The sequence below is a fragment of the Lepidochelys kempii genome, chromosome 22, assembly GCF_965140285.1.
Source record: "Lepidochelys kempii isolate rLepKem1 chromosome 22, rLepKem1.hap1, whole genome shotgun sequence".
Lineage (NCBI taxonomy): Eukaryota > Metazoa > Chordata > Testudines > Cheloniidae > Lepidochelys > Lepidochelys kempii.
In genome coordinates this window covers 3,945,967-3,959,605 of record NC_136401.1, presented here as the reverse complement: position 1 = coordinate 3,959,605, position 13,639 = coordinate 3,945,967, and the positions used below count along the sequence as shown (strand labels likewise).

The window sequence follows — 13,639 nt, the reverse complement described above, 5'->3', positions numbered from 1 at the left end:
TGTCTTTTAGCCAGTCTCTAACCCGGGCAATACTCTCTACAACCCCTGAGACCCTCTCAATTCTGTCCCCACTCCAAGAAAATCCGGTTCTGCTCCTTTCATAGAGATCCCTGGGACACCACCTTACACTGTGTCCCTGAGGCGTCAGACAAACTCTCAGCACCTGAAGCCTCTGCCACTCACCTAACGCCCCCTGCCCCATAGATCAGCCATAACCCTGGTTCTGTTCCTCTCTCTAGAGTGTGAAGGGAGCCGTCAGTGCAGCCAGAGGCGCCGACTCAATGGGTGCTATGGGGCTGCAGCACCAACGGAAACAAAACAAGAGCTGCTCAGCGCCCACTGGCAGCCAGCTCCCCACAGCACCTCCCACCTGTGAGCAGCCTGGCCCACAAGCTCCTCCTCTTCAGCACCTCCCACCTGCCAGTGATCCAGTGTGCAGGAGGAAGAAATAGGACAGGGTGGGGGTTTGGGGCAGAGGTCAAGCAAGCCCCAGGAAGTCTCAAAGTCAGCACCTCTGAGTACAGAAGACTTCCCGGAGCCTGAGCTACCAGGATCCCTGCCACAGAGCAGGGTGCACAAGTCTCAGCCTCCCTTTCCCACACATGGCTCTGGACACCACCAGGAATGATTTGGCTCCTAGCACACAAGAGCTGAGTGCCTGGACAGGGCCTTGAACTCCCATTAAGAGCCTGATGCTCTATGGACTGAGCTGGCCAGGCTTCCTGAGAGCCTCTCCCCGGCCTCTTTTTCTCCACGCCCACTGCCGATTCCGCCTCCTCTTCCTCCCTCCTGCACCTCAGGGTCAATAAATTTGCACCTAGACAGCCGGCCCACCTGCTGCACCCCAATCCCCCATGCCTAAGCCTCCCTGCCAAAGTCCTGCACCTGGCTCCATACAATTAAGTCTCACGTCTCGCTGGGAATTTGACTTCTCGTGCCCAGAGAGCCTCTGCCCCCCTCAGTAGCTGACCTGAGAAACACAGTGTCCACCTTTCCAAAGAAGTGTTTGGAGAGGCTTCTCTCCTGTGACCACGTGGCCTAATGGATAAGGCACATGGCTTCAGATGAGGTGATTGAGGGTTAAGTCCCTTCATGGTTGGACTTGTGCAGTTTTCCCTTAATTCTGAAAGTCTTGCTTTCTTCAGGTCTGGATCCTCTTCTTGGCTGCTCAGGCCAATGCTCTGGCTTCAGCTAGACCCCCGGGAAGGAGTTGGGTTTGGGCGTCACAAAGGCTAGGGCGTGAGCCCCAGGTGCGTCCAGTCTAGCCTTTGCCATTCCTGACTTGCCAAAGTAAACGGGCAGATGCCCGGGCTAGCGTGTAGAGCAGTTTCCCTCCTCCAAATGGGCGGCTGTCCCTGTGCCTGAGGGGGCTAAACAGCGCCTAGGGGGCTGGGTGTTTCTCTGCTTCTCACCAGCGGAGGAAAGCCTCTTGGGGTAAAATCTCCTGTCCCACTGCAACAGTGAGCACCTGGAGTGGGAACGGTCAGAGGCCCCACTGGCGGGGCTGGCCCTGCTTTCCTACCATCTTCTGATGCTGGCCACAGAGCAACAGCAGCTGCCTCACATGCTGGTCTCTGGGTGGCCTTCAGTGGGTGTTTGGCACAGCAGGGAGCAGGCTGGCGGCCAGCGGTCATATGCCCGTCTGCTGGCCATGCATAGGAATGGTCCTCCCCTCCTCTTGCCCTGCCCTCAGTTGCTCTATGGCTTATAAACCTTCCCTTGGAGCTGTCAGCACCAGGCACCTCTGCTCTAGATGCCCAGAGGAGGAGAGGTGTGCTGGGCTCCATCCTGGGACTCTTACTCCCTCCTTTCTGGCCCTGGCACTCCTTTCTTCAAGCGCCATGTGGGAAAGTTGAAAAGCGTGACAGCAAGCACAAGGGCCAAATTTGTGGGCATCAGGTGAAGCAGCGAGAATCCCAACCACCAGGTCAAACCACAGGACTGCAGGCATCAGTAGCCAGTTCTAGGGCCCCTACCAATTGCAGCCATCCCACCCAAAGACCTGGCTCCAGTGGCCACGAGTCACCCAGTAGGAGGTAAACAACTTGCTCTTGCACAGTCAGAGACAGGAGTACTTTGAGCTCCAGGGATTTACCACGAGGTCCCACTGAGATTTGAACTCAGATTGCAGGATTCAGAGTCCTGAGTGCTGACCATTACACCATGGGACCAGCCTCTGCTGCTTTCTATGTCCATCAGTGACCCTCACAGGGCTGGCTTGTGTAAGGGGACTGTTGGCCCTTTACTAAAACTTTGTGGGGTTTTTTGGTTGGCTAGTTCCCAGTCCCAATAGAAGGGGGAAGGGTCAATGGGAAATCAGGACCCTGAGAGTGACAGTGCCCTGAGGCAATGGTCACCAAGTGGTAGGGAACAAGTGAGAATTGGTTGGTGGAGAAAAATTCCTGGTGAAAATTGGCAAAGCTGTGGATATTTTGAAAAGTTACAGTGAATTTACACATGAAGATACAAACAGAGAGACAAACACACAGAGAGAAAGAGAAAATCCCACACTGCACAGACCCACACAGACATAAACAAAAACCACACACACACACACACACACAGAGCCATACACACATAAGGGAAAGCCACTCAAAACATACAAAGAACAAATCCACACCAAAAAAAACAAAACACAAAAACCACACACGAAAAGAATATTAAGCAAAAACCAATATGCATGCAAAAATCATACACACACGCACACAAAACTGGGCAAGGCATCCACAAAAACCACCCAGGACCCACATGCACATCAACACGACAGACACAAAACATACCAACATACAGAAGTCAGACAGGGTTTGAGTCTCACAGCCAGGAGGGTGTGCACACAAGTGATTTGGGGAGCAAAGATCGAAGGGGAGTCAGGGGGTGAAGAATCACAGGATGGGCAGCGCTCTGGGTTCTGCTTGACCCCTCCTGACACAGGCGGCTGGTGGAGAGCGAAGCCTTGTAGATGTGTGAATCTGCCCTGCACTCGGTGAAGGAAGGGACCTTGGTGTCTGCAGGGCTGGAATTGTATTTTCCGCAGAGGAAAATGATTGGCAGAAGCCATCTGCTTACAGAAAACCAGAGCTTCAGCTGGGGTTTGAACTCACAACTGCAGCATTGCTTTATAAGTCCTGTGCACTAACCCATTGAACCACTGGAGCCCACATGCAGGGGCTTGTCTCTTTAGTCCTTGGATGGATGGGTTGGCGGGGGTTGCATTACTCAAACAAATCCATAGGAAAGGCTGCAGGACGGCAGCAACATAGGTGGGGAGCCTCCTTCTATCTGATCGAGCTGGTTCCCACCTTCTGCTGCTGAGGGGAAGGTTGGTGCTCTGAGCCCACCTGATGCTGGAACTTCTCCTGGGTGAGGTTAACGAGACCCTGAAAAAGCAAATTGAAGGCTTTTCTATTCTGGCCGATCTCTATCTGTCTCCTGTGGCCCTTCAGGCTCTCTGCTCCCCTGTTGGGCGGATGCAAAGGTAAGTCCTGACCTGGGTGAGTCACGGAGAGGCTGTGTCCCATGGCATGTGTGTGGGAGAGGGGTAGGGCAGGGTTGGGGTGGGCTCCAGGGGAAAAGGTTGGGTATAACAGTGTGTGGGGGAGGGGGAAGGGTGTGTTTCTTAGGATATAAATGAGGGCAAACACAGGGGTAGTGACAGTGAAGCCCCGGGTCTGAGTGTTATGACCCTGTGCGGTTCTGCCATTCACCTTCCCCTCCTGTGGTCTCAGCTTTCATTGAATCCAGCATTTTTTCACCTGTCATTGTCCCAGAGGCGTCGCACATGCCCCAAATACAGAGTGTCCCTCTTGGAGACGCGAGGACTGGAGCAGATTTCAGCTGCTGGATAGCTCTGCTGGGTTTTCTACATTCGCCAGGCAAATGCTGAGTGTTTACATTCATTTCAAGCATCCCCATTCAGCGGACTCCTGAAAACACTGGAGATGGGTCTGGAAATCAATTTTCATTCGAAAATGTTTTTAAAGGGTAGCACTTGGATTTGAACTAGGAACCCATTGCCCTGCAGGCAACTATTCAACCAGTGAGCTACACTCTCAGCAAAGACTGCCCTGTATAGCCCAGAGCAGGAACAGTATTGAGCCCGGGGGTTAGTAAACTTTATCTGTGTACAAACACCACGGCTTACAAAATCCCCACACCAGCCCCGTGTCACCAGAGCACAACAACAACTTTCCTTGGAGCACACACTGCTCCCCAGCTCTGTGCCCTTCCATCTCCCCAGCATTTCTCCAATCCCTTAAAGCAGGGTCTCAAACTCAATGTACCTTAGGGCCAGTGTCAATCATCAAAGTCTCCCAGTTGGCCAATAATGTCACTCGTGCCGCCCAGAACCCACTCCCCAAAACCCCACCCCCCAAAAAAATCTGCCCCCTAGCTGCCTAAGGCTCTGGTATAGAGTTTTGGTGGGAGCACAGGTCTGGGGAAGGGGATTGGGGTGCAGGCTCTGGAAGGGAGTTTGGGAGGGGGAGGGGGTCTGTGGTGCAGGCTCTGGGAGGGAGTTTGGGAGGGGGAGGGGGTCTGTGGTGCAGGCTCTGGGATGGAGTTTGGGTCCTGGGTGGAGGCTCTGGACTGGGGCAGGGGGAGGGGGTGCAGGAGAAGGGGATGGAGGTGCTGCTCGAGATCCTATCGCCAGAAGAGCCAGCGCCGCTCCTCAGACCGCCCTGCGAACTCCAGCAGCCAGGGGAGCCAGAGCCACCCCTCAGACCGCCCTGCAAACTCCAACCGCCGGAGGAGCAATTGCCTAGCCTCAGACCGCCCTGCAAGCTCTAGAAGTTACTGGAGGAACCAGCCCCGCAGCCACAGGAAAGCACCGGGCCCTCATCACCAGACGGTCCAGCACGGCCCCCGAGTCCATTCTGAGGGACGCTGCCTACGGCAGATCTCACACTCCAGGAGCAACCGCCCAGACAGCAGCCACTCCTAGAAGGACCAGCGGTGTCCCAGCAACCCCCGAGCTGGACCGCATCTCTCTGACCACGAGCAACGCCAGCATCCCATCAGAGATCCTGCCCCAGGACCCAACCGAAGGGAATCCTGACTCACGAGATAGACGGCAGGCTGACCATGCAGGCTTTCAGCCTGCACCAGACGTGGTCGAGGAACATGAGGGCCAGCAGCCGATGGTGAGGGCTGCCATGGACCGAGGAGCTACAAGCGACAGCTTCCTTTGACGACTTCGACCTCCTCGTAGACAGGCTCACCCAAGAACTGTCTGCGGAAACCACTCCCAGGAGAAGGTCCAACCAGGAGAACGCCCTGCCTGCCCGCAGAACGCCTGCTCCAAACCAGAACACCACCACCAGGGGAGCCAGAAGTAGAGACGCCAGCCGCCGCTACGATCCAGCAGTGGCTTCAAGGATCCAAAAGCTGTACCGGGCAAACCGCTCCAAAGCCGTGAGGGAGATTCTCAATGGGCCCTCGCCCTACTGCACAATCCCATCTGAACATCTCTACAGCTACTTCAAGGATGTATTCGACCGCACAGCCCAGAATGACGCTCAGCGCCCAGAGTGCCTCCACCCCCTGCCCCGTGTCGATGAAGCAGGTGTCCTGGAAACTGACTTTATGCCCAGGGAAGTGATGGCCAGACTCTCAAAAACAAAAAACACAGCTCCTGGGGAAGACGGCATCCGCTACAGCCTCCTGAAAAAGTGAGATCCCGGCTGCCTGGTCCTTCCCATGCTCTTCAACCAGTGCAAGCAATTCTGCTGGACTCCCAGCTCCTGCAAGAAGGCCATGACGGTTCTGGTGTGAAAGAAGGGTGAGCGGGATGACCCCAGCAACTGGAGGTTCATCTCCCTCTGCTCCACGATGTACAAGCTCTATGCCAGCTGCCTGGTGTCGAGGATCACGGAGTGGTCGGTAAGCGTGGGAGCCATCAGCTGCACCCAGAAAAGCTTCATGTCCTGCGAGGGCTGCTATGAACACAACTTTGTCCTCGAAACCATTATCGAAACGGCCAGAAGGGTGCGGAGGCAGTGCATGGTAGCATGGCTCGACCTGGCTAATGACTTTGGGTCCATGCCCCACCACCACATCTTTGCCATGCTTCAGGAGTTTGGGATGCCAGAGATCTTCCTCCATGTGATCCGAGAGGTGTACGAGGGATGCAGCACCACCATTCGCTCGGTCGAAGGGGAGACCGCCGAGATCCTGATCCAGAGCGGAGTTAAGCAGGGCTGTCCCCTCAGCCCCATCATCTTTAACCTCACCATGGAGCAGTTGCTGTGAGTGATCTCCAGTGGTGCAGATGGCTTCAACCTCCACGGTGAGAGGGTGAGCATCCTGGCTTACGCAGATGACCTGTTCCTGACCGCGGATGACCCAGAGAATCTCCAATGTATGCTAGATGCCACCAGTCGAGCTGCTGACTGGATGGGGCTCTGCTTCAATGCAAAGAAATGCGCATCCCTCCACATCGACGGCAGCAAAAGAGACTCGGTGCAGAAGACAGGGTTCCAGATCCAGGGCGAGCCCATCATCCCCCTGTCAGAGGGGCAGGTGTACCGGCACCTCGGCACGCCGACAGGTTTCTGTGTCCGGTAGACACCCAAGGACAGCATCCAGGAGATCTTGCAGGACACCACCAGTATCTATGCCTTGAATATCGACGCCTCCCTGCTAGTACCGTGGCAGAATATAAACGCCTTGAACACCTTCCTGATCCCCTGCATCTTGTTCGTCCTAAGGGGATCCGCCATAGCGAAGGTACCCCTCAACAAGGCAGACAAGATCGTCTGGCAGCTGGTGAAGAAGCAGCTGTTCCTTCCCCAGAGAGGCAGCAACGAGCTGGTCTACATCGCCACCGGGCATGGCAGTGCCAATGTCCCCCGCATGGGCGACCTGTGTGACATCGCGGTGATCACCCGCGCCTTCCGCCTGCTGATGTGTCCCAATGCCATGGTAAGGAACATCGCAGCAAATGACCTCCAACAAAGATTTAACAAAGAAGCGGATCGGCAGAGCCCCCTCCAACCAAGACATTGCCAGCTTCCTGAGCAGTTCCCTGAGTGGCAAATTCGGATGGGATGGGCGCAACATCGTTTCACTGTGGTCCTGCGCTCACAATGCCACGCATCACCTGGGGAAGCTCATCGGCTGCCGCTGGGAGTGGTCCGAGAAGCGCCAGGAGCTGGGAGTCCTGGTGCTGCAGATCAGGTCTGAGGACAACACCATCTTCACCCCGAACACCAGGGGCATGCTGGAGAGGACCCTGAAGGCAGCCATCCACTCGTTGTACATAGAAGCCCTGAAGCATAATCCAGACCAGGGTAAAGCCTTCGAACTGACCAGCAAGTAGGACACCAGCAACCACTTCCTCGCCAGGGGCGGCTTCACCCATTTCGCCAACTGACGATTCATCCACTGCGGCCAGCTCAACTGCGTCCCGCTCAACGGAGCTGTCCGCCACAGAAACCGAGACAACGTTGCAGGAAGTGCGGCTACTCCAACGAGACCCTGCTCCGCATCCCGTGCAGCTGCAAGCCCCACTCCAGAGCCTGGCAGCTGCGCCACAATGCCATCCAGGACCTCCAAGTGAAAGCCATTGCACCACGCCTGGGGGAGGTCGCCGGGAACTGTGCCTTCCCCAGCACTGACAGCCAGTTGCGACCCGACGTGGTAGTCACCGACGAGACCCAGAAAAAGATCATCCTCGTCGACATCACGGTCTCCTTTGAGAACAGGACCCTGGCCTTCCGCAAACCCCGAGCTCGTAAGCTGGAAATTTACACCCCCCGGCTGACACCCTGAGAGCAAAGGACTACGAGGTGCAGATGGACGCCCTGATCGTCGGAGTCCTGGGCGCTTGGGACCCCTGCAAAGACCGTGTGCAGCAGACCTGTGGGATCGGTCGATGCTACGCACGGCTCATGTGGCACCTCATGGTCTCGGACACCATCCGATGGTCCAGGGACATCTACATCGAACACATCACTGGCCACCGACAGTACCAGGAGGTGTGAGCCGGTACGACATCGTGCATCCATGATGGGAAAGGGCCTGAGAGACTTTTTCCATTGGACCATATGAACTGGAACCATAAACTCACTGAACATTAAATCCCACCAAATGAGGGTAAATCCATCCCCATGATCGTATCCCTCATTATACTCCACTCCTGAACATAGCCATTATATGGACAACATACCCCCATATCTCAATGTCTGTACTTTGACCGGTTACACTTTTACCCCCAATCAGGGAGATTGCAGATTATGTATTCCTTACGCCACCGAATTTCGCACCCCTTGATAATCTGTACCTTATTCCCTGATAACCAGAAACTTCTATGCTTAAACTCTGTACTGTTTCCTTTTTATTTTAACATCATCTTAATAAAATTATTAAATCTGTTCTTATCAGTTTAATAGCTGATATGTCCTTTATTTGAGGACTGTCTATTAAATTGATTTTTGAAACAGGGGGACGGACTAGGAGCTTGCTTTGTCCACCCCACTCATTGACCCGGTATTGCAGTGTCTCTAGTAATGGTGCAGCTCCTTTTGGGGAGAATCTTCTGGTTAGAAAAGCAGAAAGAGTTTTACTGTGACAAGGCTTTTTTAGAGCAGATTTCTTCAAGGGGCTGGAAAAAAATCAGAACCCTCTAGTGCTTTACTTTCTTTATGACAAACTATTGTTACAATTTCTTGGGAGTGTTTAGCGAATCGAGGTTCTTTGTTTTGCTAGAGGATTGTTTAAGAAGCTGGGATCCTTCTTTCTGCTGTGAGTCTTTTCAACAGTGTGAGGGACAAATGCTTTCCAGACTGAGGGTCTTTTGGGGAGATGGTTGGTTGGGGATTTTTTTTTTTGAGGTGTGTGGCGGTGGGCGGTTTGGCTTACACTCTGTACTCCTATCTCTTCTGCTCTCCCTCTGGGCTTTCTCAGCACCTGGCCCCACAGCAGTTCCTGGCAGCCAGAGACTGCGCTTTCTAGGCCTCTGGATGTGGAGCCTCTCTCTTGATTCCTAAGGAAAGGAACCTTTCAGGAAATGGCCATGGCTTCTTGGAATCTTGCGTGGGTCTGGACACCACCAGGAATCATTTGGCTCCTGGCACACAAGGAATTTAAAAGCTGAGTTCCCAGACAGGGGCTGAAACCTTTGACCCTCAGATTAAGAGCCTGATGCTCTACCAACGGAGCTAGCCAGGCTTGCTAAGAGCAACTTCCCCTTTTACCACAAGAGCGAGCAGGCAGGCAAAAGAGAGGCAAAAAAAGTCCCAGGAACCCCTCCTCTTTTTCTCCACAGCCACTGCCTTTAAGCAGGATTCCTCCTCCTCCTCTCTCCTGTTCCTCAGAGCAACTAAATCTCCACACCTAGACAGCCAGCCTGTCCGATGCACCCAAATTCCCCATGCCTAAGCCTCCCTGCCCAGGTCCTGCACCTGGCTCCATAGAATTAAGTCTCACATCTCACTGGGAACTCTACTTCTTGTGCCCAGAGAGTCTCCCCTCAGTAGCTGACCCAAGAAACACAGTGTCCGCCTTTTCTAAAGATGTGCTTATAGCAGCTTTTTGCCTATGACCTTGTGTGATGAAGCGGGACTGTTCTTAATGTTTCCTCTGAATATTGTGGGGGTGCCTCAGTTTCCCCTATGCAGTTCTTAAGTATCTAGGTGGTGGGATAAGGGTGTATGATCATTGCAGAGCCCGAGAGGGCAGGTGTGTGCAGGGGTCTGGACACAGAGAATGGCCGACACCCTGTTTCCTGGCAACTGATGGCCGGGGCCCTTCGCCCTGCAAGGTGAGAGCTAAAGGGTTGGAGAACAAAGGAATCAGGTGACCTCCTGGCCTGGGAAAGGGACAAAGCCCAGAGGAGGAGGGGCTGGAGAGAGTCAGTTTGGGGCTGGCTGGGGACATGGAGTGAAGTGCAGATGTGGTTATCTGGCTCACTGTCCCCCAAAATGGACCGAGCTGAGGGGTCCTGTTCTCTGTACCTACAAGCTCTGTTTTAAACCATGTTCCTGTCATCTAATAAACCTCTGTTTTACTGGCTGGCTGAGAGTCACTTCTGACGGCAGAGTTGGGGTGCAGGACCCTCTGGCTTCCCCAGGACCCCGCCTGGGCGGACTCACTGTGGGAAGCACATGGAGGGGCAGAGGGTGCTGAATGCTCCGAGGGCAGACCCAGGAAGGTGGAGGTTCTGTGAGCTGTGTGCCCTGGAGACAGGCTGCTCCCAGAAAGGAGACTTCTCTGGAGTCCTGACTGGCTTCATAGGAAGCAGTTCCAGAGCATCACCTGGGGACTCCGTGACAACTGGTGGTAGCAGTGGGATGTACTGCACCCCGTGGATGATGCTTCCTGCATTAAGTGACTGGGGAGCAGTAATATGAAGGGGGATTGACGAGGACCACACATGCTGAAGGCTCAGAGAGGAGTGGTTTCGGGAGGCGGTTAACCCCTGGGAGTGTGTGACCAGCGAGAAGGACTGTGCAGTAATGGGGTCCCCCTGGGGACTGTGGTGAGCAGTCTCAGGGGAAGAGGAGCCTGCAGCTTGGTCCTGGGAGAGAGAATGACTTTTGCAGTAACAGGGTTTCCCTGGGGATTGCAGCAAGCGGTCCTAGGGACGGAGGAGTCTGCAGCTCGACCCTGGCAAAGAGGAGGTGACCTCGAGAATGGCTGGCACATGAGGGTTTCTCCCTGGAAACCGTGGGGAGATGAGAGCACACAGGCCTGTGAGTCCACAACAACTTGGGAAGAGCGGAGTGATGGCCTATCACCATCTCCTTAAGAAGGACATTGTAACCCTTTGCAAAAAGAGAGGGTTGCGCATTGGAAAGTTCACCAAAGCAGAGTTAATCATGCAGATGGAGGAGGATGACCGCTCTAAGGAACAGATTCCTGACCCCAAATGGGGTTATAGCAGGATCTGGGCGCAGCTGGAGTGGGAGCCAGGCATCGCCAAGACTCCTGTCCCCGACCAGACAGGGGTCTTCACGATCGGGTTCCCTATCCGGGGATCGGAGCTGGACAGGATTGGAGCTGAAGCAGCAGCAGCATGAACTGGCGGTGGGGGAGCGGAGAGGCCTAGGGGACCTCCCCGGGGTAAGTGGGGATAAACTCTGGGGGGCCAGTTCTGCGGGGAACCTCGAGGCTAAATTGCTGCCCCTGGTTAAGGAGGGGGGGGGATGTGGATGCCCACCTCACTGCCTTTGAGCAGGCTGGCAATTTGAACCAGGGGGACCCTTCGGAAAAGCCTCGGTGTCTAGATCCCTTGCTGGGTCCCAAGGCCATAGACTCCATCAGCCCGATGGGTGGGGAGGTGGACAGCTCCCATTCCTGGTCCCAACCTGTATGTCTGTGTGGAGTTTCCTGGGGCCAGGCCCCTCGGACCTCCAGTGGGAGCGGAAGGGGATGGTCAATGAGGAGACATTCCTGGGGTGGCGAGATCCTGGGACAGAGAGAACTGTTGTCAGGCCCTGGGTGGTGCAGCCTCAGATGCTGAGGGGCTGGGCGAGGGTCGCAAGGATGAAGCCCCTCGCCCTGCCTATGGCCCAGATCCCTGTGCAGACCCAGGAGGGGTGGGGCTGGCTGGTCGTTGGGGTTCTCCAGGATATCAGCTGTGAGACCCTGTTGTGGGGCGACTGTGTCTCTTTGGGACAGGATCCAGGCCCTGCTCCTGTAGCGGCCAAGGGTTTGAATTTGAATCCAGGGAACCAATCGGCGGAGAGGGAAATGGTCAGTGAAAATGCAGATGATCCCGCTGGCAGCAGGGAGGAGCTGCTAGGCTCATGATACTTGCCTGCCTGTAACCAGACCCCTGGGGCTGGGTGGGACAGAGAGATGCTCCCCGCCCTCTTGCACACCGGAGAGGGGGCTCATGCTGGTTCTGATGCTGTGAGGAAAGCAGCGAGCTCACTGCCTGCCCCACTGGGACAGCCAGGGCAGCGCTGAGCACAGTGGGAGCTGAGACCCCAGCTGAGTGGGGGGAGACACAGGCAGGGCAGGGGATCTGTGGGGAGTGGCAAGGTGCTTGGTAAGGAAAGTTTGGATGAGCCTACGCAGCCTTGTGAGCTGATGGCTTTGCCTAGTCAGCAGTGTGGGAAGGCGAGGATAGTGGAAGATGAGTGCCCCTGTACCTTACTGAAGGTAAAAAATCCATTACAATCTACATACCACACAGACTACGCTGACAGCTTGTGCCACACGCTCTCAAAGAAACTGCAAAACCACCTGATCAACATCCTCTGCAGCAAACAGAGAAAGATTAAGAATGAGCTCTCAAAACTGGATACTCTCATAAAAAACCAACCTTCCACACAAACTTCCTCGTGGCTGGACTTTACAAAAACTAGACAAGCCATTTACAACACACACTTTGCTTCTCTACAAAAGAAAAAGGACACTAAACTATCTAAACTACTACATGCTACAAGAGACCACAGCAATGGTTCCCTTAACCCACCCAGCAATATTGTTAATCTATCCAACTATACTCTTAATCCAGCAGAAGAATCTGTCCTATCTCGGGGCCTCTCCTTCTGCCCCTTCACCCCCACGAACATGATACAGTTCTGTGGTGACCTAGAATCCTATTTTCGACGTCTCCGACTCAAGGAATATTTCCAGCACACCTCTGAACAACATACTAATCCACAGAGACCTTCCTACCAACACTACAAAAAGAAGGATTCTAGCTGGACTCCTGCTGAAGGTCGAAACAACAGACTGGACTTCCACATAGAGTGCTTCTGCCGACGTGCATGGGCTGAAATTGTGGAAAAGCAGCATCACTTGCCCCATAATCTCAGCCATGCAGAACACAATGCCATCCACAGCCTCAGAAACAACTCTGACATCATAATCAAAAAGGCTGACAACGGAGGTGCTGTTATCATCATGAATAAGTGGGAATATGAACAAGAGGCTGCTAGGCAGCTCTCCAACACCACTTTCTACAAGCCATTACCCTCTGATCCCACTGAGGGTTACAAAAAGAAATGACACCATTTTCTCAAGAAACTCCCTGAAAAAGCACAAGAACAAACCCACAGAGACACACGCCTGGAACCCTGACCTGGGGCATTCTATCTCCTACCCAAGATCTATAAACCTGGAAATCCTGGATGCCCCATCATCTCAGGCATTGGCACCCTGACAGCAGGATTGTCTGGGTATGTAGACTCCCTCCTCAGGCTCTACGCTATCAGCACTCCCAGCTACCTTCGAGACACCACTGACTTCCTGAGGAAACTACAATCCATCGTTGATCTTCCTGAAAACACCATCTGGCCACTATGGATGCAGAAGCCCTCTACACCAACATTCCACACAAAGATGGACTACAAGCCTCCAGGAACAGTATCCCCGATAATGTCACGGCTAACCTGGTCGCTGAACTTTGTGACTTTGTCCTCACCCATAACTATTTTACATTTGGGGACAATGTATACCTTCAAATCAGTGGCACTGCTATGGGTACCCGCATGACCCCACAGTATGCCAACATTTTTATGGATGACTTAGAACAACGCTTCCTCAGCTCTCATCCCCTAACGTCCCTACTCCACTTGCGCTATATTGATAATATCTTCATCATCTGGACCCATGGAAAAGAAGCCCTTGAGGAATTCCACCATGATTTCCACAATTTCCATCCCACCATCAACCTCAGCCTGGTCCAGTC

The 13,639-nt window shown here is 54.0% G+C and overlaps 2 non-coding genes across 2 annotated transcripts; one reads left to right on the top strand and one right to left on the bottom strand.

Annotated features, from left to right (window-relative positions):
• Positions 1–2,099: 2,099 nt before the first annotated feature.
• Positions 2,100–2,171, bottom strand: TRNAQ-CUG (transfer RNA glutamine (anticodon CUG)). Its single transcript has one exon. It is a non-coding gene; the product is annotated as a tRNA-Gln (tRNA).
• A 6,153-nt stretch (positions 2,172–8,324) lies between these two features.
• LOC140901786 (U2 spliceosomal RNA) lies at positions 8,325–8,518 on the top strand. Its single transcript, XR_012155978.1, has one exon. It is a non-coding gene; the product is annotated as a U2 spliceosomal RNA (small nuclear RNA).
• The last annotated feature ends 5,121 nt before the right edge of the window (positions 8,519–13,639 follow it).